The sequence below is a fragment of the Petaurus breviceps genome, unplaced genomic scaffold, assembly GCF_028583685.1.
Source record: "Petaurus breviceps papuanus isolate PSGF00001 unplaced genomic scaffold, PetGlider_PUasm1.0 151, whole genome shotgun sequence".
NCBI classification, from domain to species: Eukaryota; Metazoa; Chordata; class Mammalia; order Diprotodontia; family Petauridae; genus Petaurus; species Petaurus breviceps.
Genome location: NW_027185712.1, coordinates 25,639,815 through 25,653,766, shown reverse-complemented (window position 1 = coordinate 25,653,766; position 13,952 = coordinate 25,639,815). Strand labels below are relative to the sequence as shown.

At 36.9% G+C, this 13,952-nt stretch overlaps 1 pseudogene; it reads left to right on the top strand.

Moving 5' to 3' along the window:
- Positions 1-8,251: 8,251 nt before the first annotated feature.
- LOC138153400 (transmembrane protein 134 pseudogene) lies at positions 8,252-8,963 on the top strand (annotated as a pseudogene).
- Positions 8,964-13,952: the final 4,989 nt, after the last annotated feature.

Sequence of the window (13,952 nt, the reverse complement as noted above, 5' to 3'; positions counted from 1 at the left end):
GTTTCATTAAAGCAACCAATTGCCTTTGGAAAAAATAAGCATATTTTTTTAAGTAGAATTGGCCAAATAGAAAAGCAGGTACAGAAATTTCCTGGAAAGAAAAATCATTCCTTACAAAATTAGAATTGGGCAATCAGAAGCAAATGATTTCATGAGACATGAAGATACAATAAAAAAGTCAAAAGGATTTTTAAATATTAAGAAAATATGAAATATTTTATTGAAAGAGCAACTGACATGGAAAATAGATACAGGAACAGGAATTTAAGAATTTTTACCTCCCCTGAAAGTCATAATGAAAAATAGAGCCTTAATATCTTATTTCAGGAAAATTTCAAGGAAAACTACACAAGATATTAACATCAAAACAGTAAGAACCCACCTGAAAGAGATATAAAAGGAAACTTCCAGGATTATTATATCCAAATTCTAGAACTGTCAAATCAAGGAAAAAGGTACTACAAGCAGTCAGAAAGAAACAGTTCAGATATTGTGAAGCCACAGAAAAGATTACAAAGGATTTAGTAACTTTACATTAAAGGGTTGGAAGGCATGAAATAGGATACTCTAGAATGCAAAGTAACTAAGATTAAAATCAAAGATTAACAACCTAGCAAAATTAGGCATAATCCTTCATGGGTAAAAATGGACATTAAATGAAAAAGAGAGCATTCAGGCATCCCTGATGAAAACACCAGAGCTGGACAGAAAATGTCACCTTCAAATATAAGTCTCAAGAGAAGCATAAAAAAGGAAAAGAGGAAAGAGATAACATGCAGGATATAGTAAGGTAAAACTGTTTGCATCCCTATATGAGAAGATACTTGTAACTATTCAGTTTTACCACTATTAGAGCAGCTAGGATGAATATACATAGACAGTCGTGCAGGTATGAGTTGACTTTAATGGGATACGTTAAAAAAAAAGATAAGAAAGAGGATGGTACTGGGAGAAGAGGCAAAGTAAAGGTAGGATGGGGTAAATTGACTCACATGGAGAGATGCAAAAGATCTATTACAATTGAGAGGAAAATGGGAGAGGGGTATTTCTTGAACATTATTATCAATGGAATTGGCTAAAAGAGGAGCAAATGTACACATTCAATTGGATATAGAAATTTACCTTAACTTATGGAGAAGTTGGAGGTAAGGGTTACAAGGGAATGGGAATGGTGAAAGAAGGATAGATTGGGGAATTTGTGGGCAGAAGAGATGAAAGGAGAAAGAAAAAGAGAGAGACAGACAGAGACAGAGAAAAAGAGAAACAGAGAGACAGGGAGAGAGAGAGACAGAGAGACACAGAGAGACAAAGAGACAGAGACAGATAGAGACAGAGAGACAGAGACAGAGAGAGGGAAACTAGGAGGCAATACATAATTGTGAATCTGAATAGGGTGAACTCACTCATAAAATGGAAGTGGAGAGCAGAAAAACCAGAATCCCATGGTGTGCTAGTTACACAAACACATTTGAAGCAGAGAGACACACAAAAAGTAAAGGTAAAAGTCTGCAGCAGAATCTATTATGCTTTAACTGAAGTAAAAAAAAAAAGCAAGGGTAGCCATCCTGATCTCATCAAAGCAAAAGAAAAACAATAATCTAATTAAAAGAAATAAAGAAGGAAACTACATCTTACTAATAAGTACCATAGACAGTGAGGTAATATCAATATTAAACAAATATACATCAAATGTTATGCCATTTAAAGGAGAAATTAAATGAGTTACAGGAGAAAATAGTTTAATTGAACTAGCTGGGGACCTCAACTTTTCCCCCTCAGAAGTAGATGAATGTAAACCAGAAAAAAAATTAATGAGTGGAATCGGATTTTAGAAAAGTTTGATATGACAGATCTCTGGAGAAAACTGAATAGGGATAGAAAGGAATATACTTCTTTTCAGTTGCACATGGCACCTTCACAAAAAGTGACCATATTTTAGGGAATAAAAACTTCATTATTAAATGCAGAAATACAGAAATATTAAATGAATCCTTTTCAGATTATGATGCATTGAAAATTGCATTTAATAAATGGTCATGGATGGATAAAAATTAATTAGTAACTAGATAATCTAATCCTAAAGAATGAGTGGGTTAGAAAATGAATCATAGAAGCAATAATTTCATTAAGGGTTATGGCAACAATGAAATGCAATACCAGAATTTAGGAGATACAGCCCAAGCAGTACTTGCAGGAAAATTTCTATCATTAAATGATTACATCAATAAAATAGAGAGAGAACAGATCAATGATTTGGATCTAGGGTTGCTTGTCTTTTATAATGTTATAGCTCATGAGTATCATATATTTCAATTAATTTCCCAGTTTTAATTAGTGTCTAGAAAGGGATATTTACTAAGGCTGTATAGTAATATCACTTGGTATAACCCCTCTGTCCCCACAAATATCTGTGATGCCTCCTCCCACAAGTACTTACAGAGTTCTGGTGAAAGCAAATTCAAGCTTTGATGGCACATGTCAAAGATTTTTTTTAAAAAATAATATTTTATTTTCCCCATATTATGTGTAAAGATAACATTTAACACTCATTTTAAAAAAGAGTTCCAAATTTTCTCTATCTTTCCCTCACCTCCCATCTCCCTGAAAGGATAAACAATTTCATATATATTATACATGTTTAATCAGGCAAAGCATATTATCACATAGTTTGATTGTTGTCCTTCGTTCTTGAAGAAGTTCAAAATGACATAACTATTATAGGATCAAATTATAGTGTGTCCAGCTGTGGCTGATCTGGCCATCATGGGCTTGGAATACTCTATTACATGTTGGACACAAATAATCCATGTGAACATTTAGGGTGGATTCTCTAAATTTGCATATCATGCATTTCATTTGAGCTGCTTCAATTCTGTTTTGATCATATAGCATAGCACTTACTTTGATGAGGGCACGCCAGTGGCTCCCATTGTCACACAATCGATTCCAAAGTTAAGAGACTCCTTGAGTGTCTTTGTATCATTTCTTCTGACAACATTAGGCATGTTGTGAAAGACACAGACCAAAACAAAATACAGAAAGTTAAAAATAGTGTGCTTCAATCTTAGACTCCATCAGTTCTTCCTCTGGAGGTGGATAGCATTTTTCATCTTGATTTCTTTGGGATTGTTTTGGATCATTATATTGCTGAGAATAGCTAAATCATTTAGAGTTGATCATCATGCATTATTGTTGTTACTGTGTACAATGTTCTCCTGGTTCTGCTCACCTCACTTTGTATCACTTCATGTAAGTCTTTCTGAAATCAGCCTGATCATCTTTTCAAATAATATGATAATATGCCATTGCAATCATATGCCACAAAACGTTCAGCCATTCCTTAATTGGTAGAGTCCTCTCATTTTCCAATTTTTTGATACCACAAAAAGAGTTGCTTTAAATATTTTTGCACATGTGGATCCTTTTCCTTTTTTATGCTCTCTTTGGGATACAGACCTAGGAGTGGTATTACTGGGTCAAAAGGTATGCACAGTTTGGTTGCCCTTTGGACATAGGTCCAAATCACTCTCCAGAACGGTTAGATCAGTTCACAATCCCACCAGTGCATTTGTTACAATTTTCCCACATTCCTTCCAAAATATAACATTTATCTTTTCTGTCATAGTAGCCAATTTGATAGGTGTGATGTGGTTATTTTAATTTGTATTTCTCTAGTCAATAGTAATTTACATCAGTTTTTCATATGACTATAGGTAGCTTTGATTTCTTCATCTGAAAACTGCCTGTTCTTATTCTTTGACAATTTATTAGTTAGGGAATGACTTGTACTCTTATCAATTTTAATCAGTTCTGTATATATTTGAGAAATGAGGCCTTTATCAGAAATGCCTGCTATAAAAAAAAATTCCCAGTTTTCTGCTTTGCTTCTAAACTTGGTTGCATTAGTTTTTGTTTTGTTTTGTTTTAACAAAAGCTTTTTAATATAATCAGAATTGTCCATTTTACATCTAGCAATGCTCTTTATGTTTTATTTGGTTATAAATTCTTCCCTTCTTCACAGATCTGACAGGTAAACCATTCCTTGCTCTCTTAATTTGCTTATGGTAGCAAACTTTATGTTTTAATCATGTGCCCATTTTAATCTTATTTTGGTATACAACATAAATCTTTCCTGGGGTGGGACATTATATAAATTAATAAATAATAAAGGATAATTTGAAGGAAAAAATACTTTGAGGAGAAAACACTAATGGGGAAGGGATCAAGAAGCTCTTCTACATGAGATGGTTCCTTAAATGTTTCTTGAAAGAAACTACTAATTCCAAAAAGAGGAAATATATTCTAAGCATGCATGTAAACTAGGGAAAGGCACTAAGAGAGCAGATGGATGATTAATTGATTTTAGAAAAGGATCTCTGCATTTTTAGCATTTGTGATAATTGATTTTTAATCAGTCCTCAAGGTGATCTGCTTTTGGTGTTCCTTTATTTTAAAATTAGATCCCATGGTTAGAAATCTATTAACAAATCCTCTCCCAGGAGTGTCTGAGATTGTAGGTAAAAATATTGGATTATAAAGGCTACTTTTTCTTAGTTATTTTTTATTATAGCATATGCTGTGCAAAATTACTCAACTTTAAATTTTTTTTCCAGAATTTTGGAGGTTACCCAAACATTTTCTTAGTTTGTTTCCTCATTTTTACAGACTATAGGAAAACTTCAGTCATGTCCCCAAACTCACATTTAAATAAAAATTAAAAACTTTATTTTATTCCTACAGTTTTGGTAAGAGGTTAAAATATACTTTGAAAGTCAATTACCCCCAAAACTCCTTCAGAAAACAATCATAAAGGAGTCTGTTGTAGTAATTCTTGTGGTTGCATTTAACTTTAATTTGCTTCATTTGAAAATCTTAATTACGACCTTCAGGAACACAACTTAAATATGACCATAAAAATAAATATTGAGAAGTCCTGTAGATTTTTCAGGACCAGTGTTATAATTCATATAGGGAATCAAGATCCCTTACTGCTGAAGGAGAGCTTGGTTTGTAAGGGAGGATTTTTAGAAAGAAAGGGGATCTCTTTTTTGTTTTGGGGAAGATCAGCTGTAGAATTAGCATTGATTTATGATTCTGTACCACAAGTAGGGTCCCCAGCTGTATGAATCATACAATAATTACCCAAGTTGCTTCCTAAACTGTCCTTGATACTTCTCTAAGGAAATCATAGCCCTTGTCAATGACTTCTGCAGCCTTAGAAATGTAATGATATCATGCCTTTAATCTATTTTTAGATATTTCTCTTGAAATAATAGTATTCAAGAGTCTGTTGACATTGCTACAAATAAAACAAATAGCAATAATGCATGCTTAATTGTGCCTAACACTCTCAAATTGTAGGATATTAGTCAATTCAGCTCCATTTTTTTTCTCTTTGGTCAATGTCTATTTGTCCAACTTGTGTCTTTGTACTCTCTTATTCTGTTCTTTGTTTTTGTTGTTGTTCTGCCATTTCAGTTATATCTGACTATTCCTAACCCCATTTGAGGGAAACATAGAGAATGAAGTGAAAAAATAAATGCCAAAGTACTCTGAAGCTTGGAATGTATTTAAATGTGCAAAATAGTATTATTCTCACCAGGAGAATGCAGTTCCCAGTTTTGTGGACTGTACAGGCAGCTAGGTGGTATAGCAGAGAAGTGCTGGGCTTGGAGTCAGGAGATCTGAATTCAAATCCAGCACCAGCCACTTACTAGCTTGTGACACTAGACAAGTTACTATCTGCCCCAGTTGTTTCCTTAACTATAAAATGGGGATAATGATAACACTTGTTGTTCAAGCATTTTCAGCTGTCTCTAACTCTTTGTGACCCCATTTGACATTTTCTTGGCAAAGATATTGGAATGGTTTGCCATTTCCTTCTCCAGCTCATTTTACAGAGGAGAAATTATGGTAAGTGGGCTTAAGGGGCTTGCTCAGTGTCTCATGGCTAGTAAGTATCTAAGGCTGAATTTGAATGAGAAAATGTGAGTCTTCCTGACTCTAGACTCTGAACTCTACTCACTATGCCACCATTATTACACATTGAGAGGAAATTTCATCTAGCTAGTCCTATTTGAACTTACAGAGAAACAAATAAATTGAATCATAAAAATTATAGTGCTTTTAATTATTTTAACAATAGTACACCAAGTACTATACACAATCACACTTAGACATATACATTCTAAATTCACACAAGTTCAACAAATATATATCAGATTCTTAATATGTCCAATGCACTGTTTTAAGTCCAAGGAATTTGCTCCTTGCCCCTTTAATGCAGAATAGCAACCATCCTGCAACTTATCATTTTAAAATTTCCTGATCTGATAGGTTAAGTAACTTGCCCAGTGGTGGGATGTGGACCAAAGTCATTGCCCTATTAACCATCTAGCTGCACAGCTTATTAAAGTCACTGAAGATAAAAAGGAAATAAAAGATAAGAATAAGCAAAACAAAACCAAAAAAACAACAACAAGAAATTCCCAATGTCTACACTCAAGGGGTTTACCTTAAACATATATTGATATATATTGCTAAGCAACATACAAGAAAAATCAATTGTTGATAAGTAAATACAAGATACTATGGAGAAGGAATAATCAGTGTGTATGTCAGCGTGGGGAGGGGAAGGTAAAGAAAAGTTTCTTGTAGAAAGTGTCCCCTAAGCTAAACCTTAAAGGAAACTAGTAAGAGTCCCAGGAGTATCTCTCTGGCTTGTAGGGTAGGCACATATAACAACTTCTGGCAAAAATGATGCTGGGTTAGTTCTCCTACCTTGGAAAAAGAGGAAATTATTGTAAGTGCAACCTTTAAATAAGAGAGCAGAAATCTTTGAGGTACGGAGTTCTGTTGATGTTAAATTGTTTCAGTCATGCCCAATGTTTCATGACCCCATTTGAGTTTTCTTCTCAAAGATTACTGAAGTCATTTCCTTCTCCAACTTATTCTACAGATAAGGAACCTGAGGCAAACAGGGTTAACTGAATTTCCAAGGGAAGAATAGCTAGTAAGTGTCTGAGTGCAGATTTGTACTCACGAAGAAGAATCTCCCTGACTTTGGGCCCAGCGTTCTATCTACTGCACCACCTAACTGCCTTCCAGAGTTCTAAGAAACTATCAAGGGAGAACAAGGAGAAGGAAAGAGGCAGTTGGTGGTCCTCCCATGGCAGCAGTGCTGCTCTAGCAGCCATTGTCTGCCACATCTATTTTAAAATCATGAGAAATGACTTCTAAATGGATAAGTGGAGAGATGCTACTTTTTTTTTTAATCATGGATATTTTCAGGAGTGATGAGAAGAGAAAACAAAATGACCCTACCTTTTTTCTGTTCAATTGTATTTTAAAAAATTCAAATAAAGAATAAATCCATTTGCTGGATTTGATATTATATCTTACATCTACCTGTGAATGACTCTAGCCTTATGCTGCCTAGTGTCTTTTTGTTTACATCATTAGGGCAAATGGGAGACACACAGGAAGCATTCCTTACCTAATGCAATACTAGAGCACAATCTGCAGCCCTTTCTTAGAGTATTTTGCTCTCTGATTGGGGAGTATAAGAACAGGTCATTGCATAACTGCCTTTCTAAGTGCAGAATTACTACAAACAGGGGTGTGTATATATATATATGTCTTACAGACAAGATCCTTAGAATAGCTGGACATGACATTAGAGGAAAAAAAAGCAAAAATAACATGGAAAATGGATTATTAAATTTGGGAAAATGAATGGTAAGCTTATTTGATTGTAACATAGAAAGTGTGAAGGGAACTAGTGGGAAATAGGTCTGAAAAGGTAGACTGGAGCCAGATTGTGAGGACTTTAAAAGCCAGGCTGAGGAAATTGCATTTTTTCCCCCAAGAAGTAAGGAGACTATTATAAATAGGCTCATGAGTAAGTTTAAATGTCAGAAAAAACTTCTGTTATAGAGGAACCCCACTATTTGCATATTCATTCACCCAGGTTTCACTCTTTTGTTTTTCTTCACCTTTAATCAATTAGAATAGCTGTTTCTTTCACAGATATATGGACACCTAGTAAAACTTTGAAGAAGTTCCATAAATCCTACCCTTCATAATGATCATCAGAGATCCTCTGTGGGTCAGTAAGCCCCGTAAATATATGTTTGAGGCAATGCTAATGAAAACTTAAAGCTTTCCTTTTCAAAATTATTATGATAGATCTCTTCTTTAAATGGAGGAAGCTCATTTATATTCAGCGCTGCACGTTTGAAAAATAAGTAAAATGGCCCCTCTCCCACCCCACTCTGGGGCTGGAGTGAGTGCCAGTGCCCCAGAAGGAGAAGGCGAGGTTCGAGGTAGATCTCGGTGCCAAGTGGCCAGTTCAGCACCCGCACCAGCGAAGCCAGAACTTTGGGCCTCAGAAAGCCGGCCCCGCGGGCCAGCTGCGGACAGATGGGCACAGCTGCTGGGCAGCTAGCTCCCTGCCGGAGTGCGAGTCACGAGCAGCGGCCGCTCGGAGTTCAGCATCGATGATGCCTTTGAGTTGTCCCTGGAGCAGGGGGACCCGTGTGACCCCCCTGCGCTTTGGGGTGCTGCACTTTGAGCACAAGGGCCCGGGAGATGGGAAGAAAAGGGCGAGAAGCAGTCTTGTCTCAAGTCCCAAAACTTGGAGAATGATGCTGCCCGAATCCCCGCAGATGCTGATGGAGCCATGAAGCTCAGGGACCCTGGCGGATCCCACCCGAAGTTCTCAGTGGTCCTTCAGGACCTTCAGCAACAGCACCCTCCAGTCCAGAAGAATCTCTGGGGGTTCTGGCCTCCTTCTTGCTGTTGTTTCTGGGCCTCAGACTCAAGGTGAACCCTTCTCCAGTTCCATCTTCTTTGTGCCTGGCTTCCTCTTAGGTACACTCGTGTACCGCGTCATCTTCATTTACTGCGCTGCCAAGGGCCACCAAGGCCTCCAGCTTTTCTATTTGCCTTACTTTGAGAAATGAGCCCTGACCCTGCGCCTGGGATGGAGCTCCCCCTGCCCCGCAGCTGTTTCAGCAGCCACGAGATGGCCACAGCTGGCTGACAGCTCCAGGCCTGAAGGGAGGAAGAGGATGGGGAAGGGGGCCTGGCTGAGGAGAGGTGTCCCCTTCCGCCTCCTAGGCTTTAAAGCTGAAAGAGACCCCCAAGGCCTATTTGGCCAATGCCCCACTCCCCCCAAGTGGGGAGCAATAGTGCCTTGCCCAGAGATGGCCGGCTAGTCAGCAGCAGAGGCCGGATTCGAACCTTAGCCATCTACCTCCTGATCTCTACAAGGTGCCTCTGACCATGCCAGAGAGGCGAGCTGGAGCCCCAGCCCACCCCAGGACTCCTAGAGGTGAGAGTCTGAGGCTTTCTCAGGAATTTTACTGCCCCTATTTCTGCCCCATACCTCCTCCTCCAGTGCCCTCCTTCCTCCCTGGGTTTCTCTGGCTCCGGGGCCAGGCCTTCCTCAGCCCGACCTCTGCCCATCCGGGTGCCTTTAACTTATTAGGAGGCCCCCGAGGCCATCCTCAGGGTAGGGTCTTCAGTACCAATAAAATGGCATTTAATTCTGGCAAAAAAAGAAAGTAAAATGTACAAATCATAAAGTCGTATCTCTAGAATCATAATGTGAGTCCTGTGTGTCTAACCCATTATTTCCTTAACTGGGCCTCTCTTGAAATCTTGTTCAGTCATTTTCAGTCATATCAGATTATTTGTGACCCCTTTTAGGGTTTTCTTGGTATACTTTGTGATTTCCTTCTCCAGCTCTTTTTACAGATGAGGAAACTGAAGCAAACAGGGATAAGTGACTTGGCAGGGGTCACAAGAAGCTAATAAGTGTATGAAGCAAGATATGAACTCAGGAGGATGAGCCTTCCTGACTCCAGGCCCAGTACTCTTATCCAATGCTTTCAGCACACTGTTCAAATGCCATCAGCAGACAGGATACCTTTCCTGGTTCCTATCCTATTCCCCTTTGACCCTCAGTGTATTGACATTGTCTCTTCTTGAAATGACCACACATCACTTTGTGTTTACTTTGTACTTACTTATATACATATTCTTTTCCCCTCCTACCACAGTAGAATGCAAGCACCTAAGAACCTTGAGGGCAGGGAAAGGTTTATGTATCTTCGTGAGGTAATATGGATGCCTCACATAGGGAATGTGCTTAGCAAATATTAAATTAAATTGAAGTTAGTGGGAAAATATCAACTGATACATAAACATGTATTTTATCAAATTATAGCATTTATTATTAAAAGTGAAAGTAATAGTTAACAAAAAATTAATATATCCTCTTTTTTTCACCTAATTCTAAAATATATAGTTAAAAGAAATGCCAAAACTTCAATCTGTCTGCAAATTTAGGAAGTTTGTTTATTTTAAGATACATATTTGTTTCTCTACATGTGGCAGTACTTCTATAATGTAAAGTACTGCTGGACTAATATCAATTCTTTGCTTTGTAAAAACTTTCATTATAAAATATTAGGTGTACCTGTACAAATAGTGAATTATTGCCTAAAAATTCCAAATGCAAATTTATGCAAATAACTGTATTATCTTTAAATATATGTAACTTTAAAACAATTTAAGAATGCTTTTCTGCATGGAGATGAGAAAAAAATTAAACTTAAAAAAACATTCATAGGTTGGCAGGTAGCACGATGTAAAGCAAGGGAATAAAGTAGAGAGTCTAATCCTGACCCATGGAAAGTTTATATAAAACTCATGATGTTAACATGACTTCTTTCACCTGAAGAGAACTTATAAATGACCCTTTTTGCAGAACCTACAAATTCCTTTTTATATCCTTGGGGACAACTGGCTCAATTCAAAGGATTTTTAAAAATGCTGGTAACTCTAATAGTAATCATTATTTCTAATTTCATTGTACAAAACCAGAAATATTGGTGACCTAATAAGTTTTACAGCACTACACACAACCTTCTTTATGGCACTTACATCATTATGTAATATGTTATAAAACAACCTGAAGGTTGTAAAACTCATTTTGTTCCCCTCAGCTTGAGTGCATGATAGCCAAAATTTGTGGTGGAAAGCTATTAAAGTTCCAGAAATCTTAACCCTAAGTGTTTCTTTCAAATGTTCTTTTTCTGCCTTTTTTTCCATGTTCTGTCACATTTTCTGATGTTGGTCTGCTGAGAGGTAATTTCTCAGTGTAGCAGCTAAAGTAGGATCCCTGTGGGATTAGTAAGGCAACCTTATAAACTTTTACCTGGTTTCTGTCATTTACTATAGATTTGGGTTGAATAGTTATAACCTGAGTTCAAAAGACAGGGCAATAATGAAAGAAGAAAGGACAATGGAATCATATGAGCAAAGTATTTATCCTTTTAAGGCTTTAATTGATCTTCTGAGTATGTGTAGTTTCAATCCATTGATCACTTCTGGGAAGGAAGGCCTAAGCAAGGCAAGTGATATATTTCAGGAATTTGTTTAGGTTTATTGTTTCCCTGCCAGTATGAGTGCTGGTGCTACTATATGTATAATTATGTTGTGAAGTTTGTGTTATATAGTTTAGGAACTGAGTTAAAATAAAATAATATTTTTCTCTTATTTAATGGTCATCTAGTCAGACAAGATCTCTGAATTAGAATTTGGATCAGCTCCAGGGACCTGTCAAACAAAATTCTTCAGGAGAAAGATGAAGATAATGAGAATGAAATGAAATGGAGTAAAAACAAAACAAAACAAAAAAACCTTCCTATCCCCTTAGTAAGGCAAAACAATTATCCTGAGGTCATTTCTTTGACGGTAAAATGAAATTAAGACTTTCATAATATCCTGAGTATTTCTTGTTGACCATGTAGATTATTTGTTTCCACATGTATCTTTCTACATCTGGTTTACAGGGAAGCATGGATATTTCTAGAGTCTCTTTTATCTACCCTTTTCCAAAGGAAATTTTATTCACACCAGAAAAGAAGAAAGAGCTTAGGGTTAAGAGTCTGACCAGATTGCTCTTCAGAAAGAGAAGATAACAGGATAAAATTATATCTACTCCCCTAAATAATGCTAGTCTAAGGGTAATAAAGTTCAGTTTCAAGTTGTGTTCCTTATCACTGTCTTTTAATGAGGAAAGCTATATATTGAAGGCTTGACTTCTTTCCAACCAAATTCCAGTTCCACAATGAGCACACATAGCAAATAAATTCATTTATTCAAGGAGATTACAAACAAAAATCAGAACTTATCAGGTAAATCTAGAAAGTGAATAAGCTCTCACATAAAACAGCTAGATGTACAGAGTAAGATAGGCTGCTGGGTCTAGAGTTAGAAATATCTGAATTCAAATATACCCACAGGTACTTACTACCTGTGTGACCTTGGACAAGTCAGTTAACCTCAGTTTCTTCAACTGTAAAATGGGGATCATAACAGTATTTACCTCCCTGGGTTGTTGTGGGGATCAAATAAGATAATATTTGTAAGGTGCTTAGCATAGTGTCTGACCTATAATAGGCTTCATTTCCCCTTCTACATTTGAGTTATATCAGCTGAAATATCTCAGCTCAACAGAAAGACAGAGAGACACTCTTACACAAAGAGAGAGATAGAGACAGACAAAGAGAGACATAGAGAAAGAAAGACAGAGAATACTAGATCTCACCCAAGGGGAAAATACCTGAACTCTCTAATGTAATGAGTGGGGGAGAGTTGGGAAACTTGAGTGGATTACTTTGAGACTTCTCTAACTTGTCAAAATGCCCCCACATCAGATGCCTTCTCCTCCCTGCACCTTCTCCTCTTCCCCTGCCTCCATTTTCAGTTTCTTTTTTGTGTGTTGTCTTCATGCACTGGATTGTAAGCTTCCTGATGTTGGAGAGTATGTTTCTTTTTTAGTACTTGTGTCCCTGGCCATTATCACAGTACCTAGCACATAATAAGTACTTAATAAATGTTTAATGATTAGTTGAATAATGAATTTACATGTTCATGATGGCTTCTTCCCAGAATTTTTCTCTTTAGGAACCTGAAGAGAGCCTGGAACCACTATGTTTGCCTTTATTAACAAAGTGGCATTTGGATCTCAGTTGCAAGTTTGATTAATCAAAGTAGAGAATAGAACAAGTGGGAGGTGGGATAGGAGGGAGGGAAATATAGTCAGTCTTTTACAATACATCTACTATGTTATTGTTTTGCATTAGCCGCACATGTACAACCTATACTGAACTGCTTGTCTCCCCAGTGGGGGTGGGTGGCAGGGGGGGGAAGGGAATGAATCTGGAATTGAAAGTTTTAAAATCAAATATTCAAATATATGTATATATATATGTGTGTGTGTATATATACTATTATTAATACCATCTTACATGTTATTAAGGAAAAAAAAAGATATACAGGCACTGAGGCATAGAAATCCACTGGAAAAGTTGAAACGGGTATGGGAGAAAATATGGGAGAGAGCAGATTGGAGGTGGGGACATCCTGTGGGACTGCTGTTTTGGGGGGATGGGTGGGGGAAAAATGGGGAGAAAATTTGTAACTCAAAATCTGGCAGAAACAAATGATGTAAATCAGAAGTTAATAAAAAGAAAAATCTATATAAAAAATAAAAAATAAAAAAAAGAAAACCTCAGAAGGGACCAGTAATAAAATCTGAGGTTGTTGCCACTAGATGTTCTATTAATTTTTGTTTTTGCTTTTTGGAGGGCAATTAGAGTTAAGTGACTTGCCCAAGGTCACAAGGCTAGTTTTTGTGTTAAGTGTCTGAGGCCAGATTTGAACTGAGGTCCTCCTGACTCTAGGGCCAATGCTCTATTCACTGTGCCACCTATCCACCCTTCTATTCATTTTTTAAGAAGTATTTTCCCATGAGAGGTTCTTTCTCTTCAGCATTGATACCACTAAAAGACAGACATTCACTCAACAAATTGATCAATTTTGCTTTCTCTAAGGAAAATGCATTTTTAAAAGCTAAATATAAAACCCAAATGATAATT